This window comes from Macaca mulatta, chromosome 4 (assembly GCF_049350105.2).
Source record: "Macaca mulatta isolate MMU2019108-1 chromosome 4, T2T-MMU8v2.0, whole genome shotgun sequence".
Lineage (NCBI taxonomy): Eukaryota > Metazoa > Chordata > Mammalia > Primates > Cercopithecidae > Macaca > Macaca mulatta.
Window position 1 is genome coordinate 153,836,725 of NC_133409.1, and position 10,435 is coordinate 153,847,159.

Genomic DNA, 10,435 nt, shown 5'->3' on the forward strand with positions numbered 1-10,435 from the left:
CAAGTTGACTTTCCAGTTTGAGCATGTAGTTAGATGAACTTGCACTGTAGGGAGAGTCCGGTAATGGGGAGGTAAAAGGCTATATTTGTATTCCTAAACGCCTAAGTAGGAAGTGGGGAACTGAAGGAACAAGAAAAGGAGGGAGAAAAAAAAAATTGATGTCTCAGGAAAATGGGTGTACTTGGTTACAGTAATGAGATTTTAAAGGATTTTTAAAACACAGTGGTTAAAAGTCAGCTTGATTAAATGCTAATATCATATATAAGGTGTCAAAATTTGGCATGAGGGTTATAAAGTTATAAATGTAACTCAAAAGATAATTATCCTTGTGTAATTTTTTTTGATAAAGAAGTCATTTATCCTGAGTTATTGGCAAAAAATTCATTTATTTAACCTTAAGCTTCTTACTTAGGTAAACACCTGAAATTCACAGGCTATATAAATGATTAACAGAAAAATACCTTTAAATGATGATTATTACAGTTTTCATAAGTAATCTAGGTAAACTATTAAAAATAAGTTAATTAGATAAATGTAATAGAAGAAATGCTTGTAAATAAACATAATATAATTTAGAATCTAAAGTTACATTACGTAACAGGCATTAAATGTCTGGGTTATTCACAATTTAAAAAATTATAGAAAAACATTTTGCTAAGAACATGTTCTTATTTAAAGGAAAATAATTTTTGTTGAATTCAAAGGTTATTTAAAGGTTATGAAACAAGATAAAAGGAACCACTAAATAAGAGAGACATAAAGAAAGTTAAAAATCTGAAGAACTATTTTTGGTAAGAAAGGTTAAAAGGAAAATTTTATATGAGAAAAAAATCTTGCATAGTAAATGTTTGTTCTAAAATAAAATGGCTGGGTGCAAATGGCTCATGCATGTAATCCTAGCACTTTGTAAGGCTGAGGTGAGCAGATTGCTTGAGCCTGGGAGTTCTAGACTAGCCTGGGCAACATGGTAAAACCCTCTCTATACAAAAATTACACAGAAAATTAACTGAGCATGCTGGTGCACATCTATAGTCCCAGCTACCCGGGAGGTTGGAATGGGAGGATTGCTTGAGCCTGGGTGGGTCAAGGCTGCAGTGAGCTGTGATCATGCCACTACACCCCAGCCTGGGTGACAGAGAGAGAGACCTTGTCTCAAGGAAACAACAACAGCAACAACAACAACAACAACAAAAAAGAAATCTTAAAAAAAAGAAAAAGAAGATAAAATGACTGGTTATTTAGGAAAGAAGGATGTTTAGGATAAAACAGGAAGTCTAGGCATGTCATAAATGGCTTGTGTAGGTCATAGTAAGGTTTGTAAAAAGAGACTATGAGAAAAGAATTTATTTGATCAAGTTGGCTATAATTAAAAGGAAATTAGTCTTTCTAGAGATTGTGCTTTGATATTAAAAATACGCTAACCCACTCAAGAATGGGCTAGAAGAACAAAGTTTTCTTAAGATATTAATTTACTCTAAATTTACCCCAGATTTCAACTTTTATTGAATCTCACTGTTTTCACCTTTCTCTCCCCTTCAAGAAGTCCTGAGATAATAGCTCTCTCCAACTTTCTTGTCAGTTTCTATAATTTTTTTCCTCAGGTTCTAACTGCTACTGTGACATGATGCTAAAAGTGTTTTATCTTAAAGATCTAAAGGAAATATTTTCTTCCAATATAGCGGTCTGTGCTCTTGGCTTGAAGTTGTTCTATGAAACTGAAAATTTTAACTTATGACCCAAGACACACCCTTCCTATATCTAATTCATTCAAGTACCATTTTCATTAGTTTTGACTTGAAGGCTATCTAAATGGACTTTCCATAGGGAAAAGCAATCACTGCAGAAGGTCTTTTATTTATTTTTTGCCTTTTGGCAACTGGCCTAACAAACAGATTTTATATTTTATTGAAACAATTCCTATGGCATTGTTATTAAGTTTTTTATTTGCCTAGGAAAATTGAGATTTCAAAAATTAAAGTTATTAACATTCCATATAATGTTCTGTATTGCTTTTAAAGTCCTTGTTCTGTTGAGTTACAGGGCTTTGACTCCTGCATCTAAGAAGGACACCAAGTCCTGCTAAATCTTAAACACTGAAAGCTTCTAAAACCTTATCTTCAGAACCGGGAGAAGATGATAATCAAAAGAAACTGCACTCATAAGACACAGCGCCAGAAATTGGAACTATTTTACCTCTCAAAGTCCAGGGGCTATTGTGGAAGATGTGGGTGCCTGAGATTGTAAGGGCCTATTTTGAAAGATAAAATTGGTTCAGAGTTTCTCTATAAACATTAGTATCAAAGCCTCACTGATGCGAGACTAGCCTCTGAGCCCCTGTGTCAGACTAGCAAGGTTTTCTTGGAGTATTAACCTACTTTTTCATTAAAAAATTATAAAATGTTATAAAAAGGTTTATGGAAATTATATATTATGGTCAAGATGATTAAAATTTAATAGATTTGTTTGTAAGATTTGAGAGACAGAGTTCACTGGCCTCGTGCTATCTTTATTAGGGCTTATTGTTTGGGAAATTAAGTCTCCTCTCTCAAAGAGTAATGTTTTTGCCTTTTGCGGTTTTTTTTTTTTTTTTTTTTTTGAAATCTTTGAGTTTCCACTTTGGCTAAATGAATGATTTATTTTACAATGACCAATGACCTATGATCCTATTTTGTGATATCAAGTGTTTTAAAGTTTTGATATTTGACTTTTTCAAAATTAAATTCTAAATTCAGTCCTTTTGACTTCATTAATTTTTTTGATATTAGGTCCCCTTAAGTCTAAAAGACACATATTTGGCTTATTTGGTATAACACAATCATTAGATATTAATTTCACATTTGACAATACTTACTGTATAATTTTATTATACCAAATAAGTACAACCTAATAATCTATACTTATAATTTATATTTATAGATTTAACCTGTAATTTTATTATACCAAAGAAGTATAACCTAATTTTGTGGGATGCACCCATTCCTCTGAATTCCTCCATCTCCCCTGGGACCTGTGTTGAAGGTCATCTCAGTAGCTTCTAGGTTTTAGTGATAATGAATAAAGCAGTGAATGTGACATGTAGGTTTTAGTTGGACATAAATTTTCAAGTCAGCTAGGTCAATGTCTATGACACTTATGGTCATGTGGTACAAGTACATTTAGCTTTGTGAGCAATTTCCCAACTGTCTTCCAAGGAGGCTGTACCATTTTGCATTCAGCAGTAGCAGCATTTTGCAGCAGCGATGGACAGAGTTCTGCGGCTCCACCTCCTCCATGGTGTTTGGTGTTGTCAGTGTTGCCTGTGAAGTCTGAGCCCCTCTCGTGGGTCTCTACCCCAGGTACTTGTGGGTTATGGAGAGAACTTTTCACCATGCAGCATGATTTTGTTTGCTACTGCTTGTTTCCTCAGTAGCCACCTGGATTCTGGACCCACATGCCCCAGCTTGGCCCGTGGTTTGGAGCTCAGTAGATGCTCGGTGATGCTGACTGCTCCCTGGCCAGGAGATCCCTTGGGGGACTGTGCCACCTCCTATCTTGGACTCCTGCATGGAATGCCCCTATTCCTCTGAATTCCTCCATCTCCCCTGGGACCCTCCATCCCCCATAGGTCTTACCTGACTCTGTAGCGCTCCTAAAACATGACATGGTGTCTGAAGGTGCAGTTCATGTCCAGGTCAATCTGGTTTATTTTCACTGAGGACATCTTGCCCTGCTCCTTTATTTTCTTTAGGGCAGGGCTGAGGAAGGAACCAGCCTCAGAACAGACAAAAGGCTCACTATTACAAACAGCAATCATAAAACATTCAGCACTTCTGGAAGGAAAGGAGATTTTTTTTTTTTCCCCAGAAATATCCTTCTTTACCTTATTTCCAAAGCCACGGAGGGTCACCAGAGCCCAGTTCACTTGTGGTTCCCATGCCATCGTCTGTGCCTAGGATATGGGACTGACCATCACCCAGGCTTGACTTTTCCTCTAGCTAGAGACCTGGGCTGCTGACACGGCCTGGCCTGTTTGTTCTGCTCTAGCTGAGTGTGGAAGGACCATACCTGGTACTTACTTGGGTTTTCAGCCTTCACCTTCTTGATATCCAGCAGGAATGACCATGCCTGACTGCACATCTGCAGGGGGGTTCCCTTGTAGGCCAGCTGAGACATCTATGGACAGAAGAAGTCTTTGATGAGAAGGGACACAGGGTGACTCCGGGAAGGATCAAAACCTGAGGATTCTGGAAGATTCCCAGAATCCCCAGCTTTTGGCTCCATGGTTCATCTGGAGAGGTTGTGCCTATCTAGGACCCGGCCTCCTCTCCCAAGGTTAAAGAGTGGGTGAGCACTCAGGGTTGTGAATTCTGATCTGGACCTATTTCTTCCTTCAAGACATCAGGAGGTGTCCCTAACCCTCATTTAGGGATGGCCCAGGCCCTGGCATCAGATTCTCTCCCAGCAGAGTGACTCTGTTAAAGATGGGAAGAAAAGCTGGGGATCAGGCCTGCTGTCCTCTAGGTGATAACAGCATGCTGTCTGCTCTCTGAGAGGCAGGCAGGGCCAGCCAACAGTAATGGATTCTTATCACCCCAACTCTGTGGAGAGTGGTCACGGGGGCCCTCAGTCTCCGTGTCACGTTCCTGCTGTTCCTATATTTATTCCAGCTGTTAAACATTGTTAGCCATTTATCTGTATGTCTGATCTCCTGATGTTTATTCTGTAAAACAAGATGATAGAGTTAGTAGACCTGCCATGCTTCCTGGAGTGGCCCTTTGATGCTGGGTCTTGTGCTCAGGGTTCCTGATGGGACAGAACTGGAATGACCCAGAAAAGGGAAGACTCTGGGGCTGAGATACTCTGACCGAGTGGGCGCCAGTGGCCTGGACTTGTGACCTCAGGACACACATCCTTCAGGCCATAGACACTCTGGGCTTTGGTCAGGTCTCAGCCTCCAGGTGGGGTCCCGGCACAAGTAAGCAGCAGCCCCTGAGCCACTATTGTGGTTCTCAGTGCTGGGCAGGGACAGAGTCTTGAGGTCAGGTCCAGCAGGAACTGTGGGTCCTCCCAGTGGTGGCATGTCGCTCCCACTCACCACCACCCATGCCTACAGGCCACCCCCTCTGCCTCACTGACCATCAGCCAGGTCTCTTATTTATGGACCGGCTTCTCATACATCAGGAACAAGCTCTTACTTTTGTCTCCAGGGCACTGATGGGGACAGCTGTGTCTCACTGTAAAGCAACTGTGGGAGAGTGAGCCCCAGGGAAGGACCAGCCCCACCCTCATCTACCCCAGGTATCAGTCCAGGAGGCCACATAGGGAAGGGAAGAGGGTCTTTCTATGGGCTCACCCGCAGGAGCAGAGGGAGCACAAGGCCAGGCAGGGGCTGCTGGGGGCCCAATGGGTGTCAGGCTACCTAATGGGGCTGTCCCTCCTGAGCTGGAGGCAGCATACTCTGCATGGACTGAGAAAGTCCAGTCCTCAGACGGGACAGTACTGCCCGGTGTGGGTGGCTGGGCCCTGCCATTAGTCTGCCACTGCAGGCTCCAAGGAACAGGGCCAGCCCCTCAGGCTGCCCCCTCCTCTCATGCTGACTTGGAGATCATGCTGCTCAGAGCCCAGGAACCTGGCCCAGCCCCAACTTGTCCCACCTGCTCTCCAGCGTTCTCTTGATGTGCCACTCAGCTCTGGTAACGCTGACTTAGGCTGGACCTGTAGGGGAGCTGGGGAGGAGTTCCGACCCTGGGATGGAGATTGGGCTGAGCCAAGGACATATGTCCTGCTTCAGAGGAACTTTTCCAAAAATAAAACCCATCCCTGAGACGAGATTGGTTGCTGAGAACAAGCCCTAGCCCTGGCATAAACAGGCCTTAAAGCAACTGGCCATAAACAGGATTTCTGCAGCAATGTGACATGCTTGTGATGGCTATCACGCACACTGCTAGAAGTTTTTTGTTTATTGGAGCAGGGCAAGGAAAACCCGGCCTGCCCAGAGTGGAAAACTGCTCAAACCACAAGCAATAGCAGGAACGGCCTGTGCCTTAACAACATGCTTTTACTGCAGACATCAGCCAAGGCCTGTTTCTCTGCTCCTCGCTAGGAATGCTTTGTTTCCCATAAGGAATGCTTTTAGCTAATCTATAATCTATAGAAGCAATGCTTATCACTGGCTTACTGTCAATAAATATGTGGGTCAAACTCCATTTGTGGCTCTCAGCTCTGAAGGCTGTCAGCCCCTGATCCCCACTCTACACTCTATTTCTGTGTCTGTGTCTTTAATCCCTCTAGCGCCGCTGGGAGCTGGTCTCAGCAATTGGTTGGGAGGACAGAAGACTGACTCACTGTGGAATCTCGAGCTGACTGATGACCTTGTAGATGTAAACATCTTCATCTCCTGTGTCCACTGGTGCCCTGGATCAGCAACCTGCAAGGCAGAGGGAGAGAGGGTGAGGGGGGCCAAAATTAAAGTTGTCGGGTATGGGGGTGTGGGCAGCCCCTCCTTGCCCAGCATCCTGAGGGACTCCAGGACCATCGGACCAGGGAACAGAGGGAGAGGTGAGACCCCGCCTCCCCGGAGGGAGCAGCCTGACCTGTGTCTGCTTGTGCTTGACAATGATGTCCCTTTACTCCTGGGCGAGCAGATATCCATGTCTTTGTCCATATCCACCCTATAAGACAAAATACTCCCAAAATTACATGGCACCTGAGAGCTTCAGAGAACACCCTGTACGTCTGCTCCCAGATGCCATCTGGGTGAGTCTCATTTCACCAACACCCCCAGGAAAATGGGACCAAGAGAAATGACCCCACCTCTGCCAGGATTTCTGGAGTCCCTGTGCCTGACCAGAGGCGGGCTCTTTCCTGAGGACTTTAAAACAAGGGGACCTACACAGCGAGGCTTGTTGTCCCTAAATGCCCTGAAATGGGCACACACCCCACAGCAGGATGAACCGCATCTACCTGCTCAGGGTGAAGGGCTGTGGTGACTGTAATGGACACCCGAGGCAGACTAGGGCCAGGAACCAGAAATCTCTATAAGATCAGCCTCCTGCGATTGCTCAGAGACCATGAAGATGCACAGTTTTCTGTAGGAAGGAAGAAATCTCATGAGTGTTCTGTTCCACTCCAATCTTTACTCACTCTGGCCAGTGAGGCCATTTGGAGAATAACACCAGTCAAGCAGGAGCATGTTTGGTTCGGAGAAAGCTTGATCTATTGTCTCCAAAGCAGCCTCTGTGCTTGTGGAAAACAGTTCTTTGGAGGAGGGAGGGCAGATTCCACAGTCCTGAGCTGTCGATACAGGAAGAGGCTTTGTTTTCCCAGATGACGGGGGAACAAGTGAACTCTTGGGGACGGGTTCTGGAGAACACCCAGAGGGGCCATCTCTCCTGGGAATACCTGAGACAAAGGGAAGGTGATACCTCTAGAGGACAGGTCAGAGAGAGTACCCTGCAGGTTAAACCCCTGTCCCCAAGGCCCCAGACAACAGGAGGAATGACTTGTCACCTTCTGGCCAGACCTCCAGGGTTTCTTCATTTTTCACAACTATTTGAGGGCAGAGGGCTCCCAGCTCTGCTCCCAAACTGGAAAACCCCAGTATCTGGTGAGACCTACAGCAACCATCTGAGCCCACACCTAGAGTCTGAGTGGATAAGATCCCTGCCTCTGGGGGCCTTTGTCTTGCACAGACTTGGACTGAGGGATGCCTCTAACCCCACCCACAGGGCCCCCATTCCTGTGGCTCTTCCAGGGCCAGGTTCTACCCCGACTGGGGTCCAGAATCCTTGGCAGATTTTGTATGTAAGGCAGGAAGGTTGCAGAGGCCAGGAGTTGAGTCCAGGACAGCACAAGGTAGGGCTGAGATCACAGTCCAGAGTCACATCTGGGTCCCTGGGTCAGTTACCTCCCCTCTGACCTCAGGCATCTCATCTGTCAAATGGGTACATTAGCACCCATTCCACAAAGTCAGTGTGAAGGTGAATGAGATGGCTGCAATACATGGTCAGTGAGGAAAACGCACCTGGTGGGAGCTCAGCGACATTACCCTCCACAGCGCCCCAGAGGCCAGTGCTGTCATCGGGTGGCATATGTCCCCAAGTTAGCAGGAAGGGGAGAGAGCAGGTCACACTTACCCGAGAATGACCAGTCAGCTGTGCTGAGATGTGCCTCTCACTTCGAAAAGGGTCCTGCACACAGAGACACTCACAGACACCACTGTGTGTCTCCAGCTGCTCCACAACCCAGAGGCAGGCAGATGTCCAGCCACGGTGACGTCTGGGGTTACAGCATCCGTCAGAATGGGGCCCTGCCTGGGTCAGCAAGGCCCAGGTCCAGCATCCTCTACCCCTTGAACTATCAGCATGTAATGCATTCGATGTGTTTGTGTGTGAATGTGAATGAGTATGTGTATGTTGTGAACACGTGTGTGCATGAGTGTATCTCTTCTCGGGCTGGTCTTGGCTGCTCCACCCCATGTGCACCCAGGTCCTCATCACTGTCACCCCCCAGCGCTGTGGCCAGCATCAGAGCATCCATGGGTGCTCCCCAATCTCTGCCTTCTCCACCTGAGGCAGTTCTGGGGATGCAGACAGAGGAAGGCAGAGGGCAGAGGGCTTACCGCTTCCTCACAGGGACTCAGCTTGTGTGTAAAATTTTAGGCCTGCCTGCTCAGCAGGGCGGGATTCAGCACACCTTCTCACGTCCTCCTCCCAGAAGCCTTCTGGGCTGCTGTGTCCAGTCCCCCTTTGTAGATGGAGGGAAGGAGGCTCCAGGGAAAATCTCCTGCCTGAGGTCACACAGTGGCAGGTGACCAGGCACCACTGACCAGGTCCCCTGCCTAACTGGACCTGAGGAAGGAGGAAGCTCAGGAGGGAGGTGGGTGGAATCACCTCTTGGATGTCAGCTTCCGTCCACCAGGTGTCAGGTGACCGCTTCTTGTCTGTTTTCTTTACCTCTGCTATCCCCCTTGGTCATTGAAATTGAATTGGGGTGGGGACATGTTGGGAACCTATACCTGCAGCCCTTCCATCCCCTCAGAAACCTTCTCATGGGCCCAAAAATGCCCCCCCACTGGCCTTCTGTTTTCTACGCTTTAACTTTTAACCTCACCCAGGCATGGGGCCATAGTCGCTTGGAGACCTCATCAGATGTAAGTCCATTAGGGCACATCCCTGCTTAGGGGTCACCACCAGTGCCCCATCCCAATGGGACGCTCCAATGGCTAAGAAACCCCATTGCTCCCACACAGCCATGTGGAAACAACCTCATGTCCATTGAGAGATGAAAGGAAATGGGGTCTATTCTCACAATGGAATATTATTTGCCAGGCAAAAGAAGGAAATCCTGCCGTTTGCAACATGGATGAACCTGGAGGACACTGTGCTGAGACAAGCCAGTCACAAAAAGACATACACTGCATAATCCCACTCAGATAAAGTACCTAAAATAGTTAAACCCATAGAAGCAGAATGTAGAATGGGGGTTACCGGGAAATGAGAAGACACATGAGGAGTTGCTTTTCAGCTTTTGTAAAATTTCGGGTATGGAAGATGATTAAATTCTAGAGATTCAATGCATAACATCCTACCTATAGTAAACAATGCCATATTATACATTAAAAAAATTCTGCTAACATTAGGAGATATATGTATGTGTACCTGTGTGTGTATACAGTGTAGCTTTTTGTTGTTGTTGTTGTTACTGAAGAGTACTCCATTGTATGGATGCACCATAGTTTGTTACACGTTCACCTGTTAAAGGACATTTAGTTTGCTTCTAGGTTTTGCTTATTATGACTGGAGCTTTTATAACAGTTTGTGTGCAGGTGTCTGTGTGGACATAAGCTTTTATGTCTTTAGGAGAAATACCAGGGCTGAGACTGCTGGTTCCTGTGGTAAGTATATGTGTAACCCTACAAGAAAGAAACTGCTTTCCAGTGCAGTTGTGCCATTTTGCCTTCCTGGCAGCGGTGTGTTAGAGTCCTGTTGCTCCACATCCTCGTCAGCAATAGTGTCTGTGGTTTTTATTTTAGACATTCTAATGGGCGTGTAGTGGGATCTCACTGTGGTTTTGATTTGCAGTCCCCTGGTGAGTCGCAGTACTGGGTATCTTGTCTGGGCTGCTCTGCCTGCTGCGTGTCCTCATTGCTGAAGTTTGTGTCTGAGTCTTCGTCTCATTTCCGAAACTGGTTTTGTGTTCCTGTTTTTGAATTGGATTGATTGTTTTAATTGGGTTGGCTTGAGCATTCTTAAGTGTTCTGAATATGAGTCCTTGTCAGACGTGTGATTTTTAAAATATTTTCTTCAAATCTACAGCTCATCTTTTCATTCACTTAACAATGTATTTTGCAGAACAAAAGTTATAATTTTGATGAAGTACAACTTATTGATTTTTTTTGCCTTTTGATGTACTTTGCTTTCAGTGTCACATCTATGAACTCTTTGCCTAACTAGAT